Here is a 3,696-nt window from a genome sequence, read left to right as displayed (position 1 = left end):
TGTAACCGTAATTTAGTATTCAAAAATGAGCTCAAATAAGTCATATTATCCATATAAATACAATATGTATCTGTGGAATCAGCATTATTGAGCGGATTCGGATATTGCACACAGGACGATTCTTGCCTATTCCGATGCATGGGTATACCACTAAAAATTACTCAATTATGCATTTGTATTCTTTTATTAATAAAACCGATCTAATTAAAAGTTACTTATATTGTTCTTCAGAGGCGTACGAAGGAGTAGGCTGGAGGGCCTGTATAAATAAAGGATATTTTGGGTTTTTTTTCCAAAAAACTTAATTTTTGTGTGAATAGCTAAGGATTTTTGATTTTTTTAAATTTAAAATTCGATATTTAATTCTTGAAATTGTTTTCCAAAAAAATTATTTTTTTGCGAATAGCTGTGGATTTTAGAAATAATTTGCAAAAAAAATTAATTTTTGAAATATTGTCTTCGAATTTTTTCCCGAAAAACTTGATATTGGAAATTTAATTTCCGAAATTTTTCAAAAAATTTAATATCTGATGTTTAATTTTTAAATTCTTTCTAAATATTTGTGGATTTTAGAAAAAAAAATTATATTTGAAATTTTTTTCCCAAAAATACGTATCTAAAATAAAAAATAGTGATGTTACTTAAGATGATGTTTTGCATGTACATTCTGGCTCATCACGTTATATTAAAAAAGTAATTATTAAGCTGTTACTTTTTTTTCCTTTATACTTGAGGAGAGAAAAACCAAAAATTGAGTAACTACGTGTGCTAATGAAAAACGGATGATGATTTGTTGGGGGAGTTATCTATAAAATTATTAAAGCAGGGTTTGTCTGTAGGTCAACAACTAATTACTTTGGGTAATGCTGGGTACTACTCCTAATAATTAATATAACATAATAATTAGTGATGGGACAATACCAAAATAGAAACCCTCGATTCCGATGCGATTATAGTAAAAATTAGCGATGCCGATTCAGATGCCCATTCTTTAATATTTTTAATAATAGTTAAAAAAATACTATTTTGCTATATGGGGCGTCCACAGGAGTAAATTTATAGGGGGCTTGGTTTTTGGAACTTTTTTGAAAAAAAATTACAAAAATGATTTTTTTTGGAAAAAAAAATCAAAGGTTTATGGATTTTTCAAAAAAATATTTTTTTTTGGAAAAGCATTACCAAATTGCAAAATTTTTCCCCAATAATTTCCAACATCCGCAGTTATTCTCAAAAATTAAATTTTTTGGAAAAAAATTTGAAAAATAAAATTTAAATTATAAATGAAATATTATTTGTTTTTCAAAACAATTCAAAAATACATAGTTATTTACAGATAATTAAAATTTTTGGGAGAAAAAAGCTAGAAAGATTAAATTTTTTGGAAAAAAAAAGTTTGAAAAATCGTGCGAGGAGACAGGGGGAGAAAGACACATGGTATCATTGTTTAAAATACTGATGTGATTATCACTGATAATCACATCAGTATTTATCAGTTGCCTGCTTTATTATGATTTTTGAGGGTGTAACGAAAGTATTTATTAGCAAAATGTTTAATAAAGATATAATACATATAATTGACTTAGACGATTTTTATCCGTTACAGTAGATTTGGAAACGTCACACTCCATGAAATAGTAATTTATTGTGAACCATATTCTCAGAAAAATAACTAATAAAACGACAAAATAAGAGTATTTCGAAATATATTTGAAGTTCCAAATTTAAAATAGAAGGCTTAAATTAAATATAATCTACATACTAAAAAATAAACCATCATACATTTAAGTTAAATATACAAAATTAAACAATTAGAATCATATAACTAATAATAACAATAAATTATAAATACAGAATATTGAAATAATAGATTGATCCAAATAATATCTTCTTGTTCTAACATCGGAATTCAGTTCAATATGTCATAACTTGAGGTTGCAAAATACAAGCCAGACGTGGAGTTTAATCAAAAAGATCATCACCTTTTTTCCTTATGTGCAAGTTGCATATACAATTGTGCACAGGATAGATATATTTCTACCGATGAGATTTTAATAATTATTAATAATAAAGTAAATCATAAAATAATGTTAGATTTCAATCCATATCTTCTTCCAATCTTAGTAAGAACAGCTTTTAGAATCCCACTTTCATTTATTTCATATTTATCTAAAAAAAGAAAAGTTAATCCATGCAGTCAAATTTAACTGATAAGACAATTCAGGCAACCATTCTTGACTTATTGTAGTTTTCTAACATGACATCGTAAAGATTTAGAGCAAAAGCTAATTATGTAGTAATGTCCGGCGATATTACTCCTTATTAAGAGCATCAAAAAGATTTTTTTCTCCGCTATTTATGCTTATATAACAACATATATACACAATTGGTAATTATAATGCTACACCCAATGCAACTACCCCCGTTGTTGTGACCATTTAAGCAGTTGTTTTTGCCTTTTATGAGTTTTCTGAACACCATTTCTTGAAGCCTATCAACCATAGCTAAGCCTTAAGTGATAAAAAAGTAATATTTATTGACTATGTAATATTGGAAAACCTAATGATCATACCCAAGTCTTTAAGTGAAGAAACTAGTCTCAGACAAACTAGTTGCGAACCATCCAAAGCTACTACCCCCGTTGTTGTGACCATTTAAGCAGTTGTTTTTACTATTTAATGAGTTGTGTATCATAATTCTTGATATGTTTAGCTAAAATAGAATCATATTTTAGGGTTAGATTTAAAAAAGATTGAATACTTACTGTTAGATAGTACAAAATTCAGAGTTTCATTTCGAAATTAGTAAATATTTTATACTTTTTACTGATAACTTGATCGTCATTTGGTGTGGACGACTCAAAACATTTTTATATGTATTTCTATAAATGACATCAGTACCAACATCCTCCATTAATTTAATGATGGCTCCTCGGGAAGGGATAGGTTTACTCGTGTATTTCTCCATAAATTTTTTGAACATAGATGATTAGCAATTGATAAGGTTATATTACATGCAATAAGCATCTTTGTGAGATCAGAGTTAAAGTCTGACTTGATGTATTCATCATTAACTTGATTTTTAGATGAATATCCATTCTCTTGATATGAGATGAGAATAATGAGTGGCGTGTAATTCTAGATAGGAGACCAAAGGCACATTTATTTCGACAAATCCGACAAACCATCTGTTTCTCATCTGGTAAGTAATTCCCAAATTCCTGGGCCTCCATTTTCAGAAATCCAGACAGAAGGCGACGTTATTTTAGGCATTTTATTCAGTTCTCTATCGACTATCACCATCTAATATTATATTAATATTGAATAATAAAGGCGGGAATGATGACGTTCTTGATTGATAGAAGAAGATGTATATTATTTAATCAATGATGCCATAAGTATTTCTTCTCTTCTGCTCGCACGCTTTTTAAAAAAACTATGTATAGTTATCGCCATTTGTATCGTGTTCATGAAAAAATTTAACTATATAAATAGCGGAATAAATAAAAAATTCATAACTATTTATATATATTTGTATGCTGTCAATAGTTACTTCATCAGTTTTTACTTACACAACCAACTACATAATAAAGCCAAAAAAATTACTATCAAGTTAAAAAAAAATATGAAATAAGTTTTTCTTTTCTTATGCCTTAATTATAATAAGAATTTTTTCTTTTTTTTAGTTTGACCTCATTTT

General features: G+C 27.6%; 1 long non-coding RNA gene across 1 annotated transcript; it reads right to left on the bottom strand.

The window, feature by feature from the left end:
* Window positions 1-1,686: 1,686 nt before the first annotated feature.
* LOC139905343 (uncharacterized) lies at window positions 1,687-3,418 on the bottom strand. The gene is made up of 3 exons (XR_011780005.1): window positions 2,762-3,418; window positions 2,570-2,709; window positions 1,687-2,507 (listed from the first exon to the last, which is right to left on the bottom strand). It is a non-coding gene; the product is annotated as an uncharacterized lncRNA (long non-coding RNA).
* Window positions 3,419-3,696: the final 278 nt, after the last annotated feature.

The sequence above is a fragment of the Lepeophtheirus salmonis genome, chromosome 5, assembly GCF_016086655.4.
Source record: "Lepeophtheirus salmonis chromosome 5, UVic_Lsal_1.4, whole genome shotgun sequence".
In the NCBI taxonomy this organism is placed as follows: domain Eukaryota; kingdom Metazoa; phylum Arthropoda; class Copepoda; order Siphonostomatoida; family Caligidae; genus Lepeophtheirus; species Lepeophtheirus salmonis.
The sequence above is the reverse complement of the archived record's forward strand: the minus strand, read 5'-3'. Positions and strand labels throughout refer to the sequence as shown.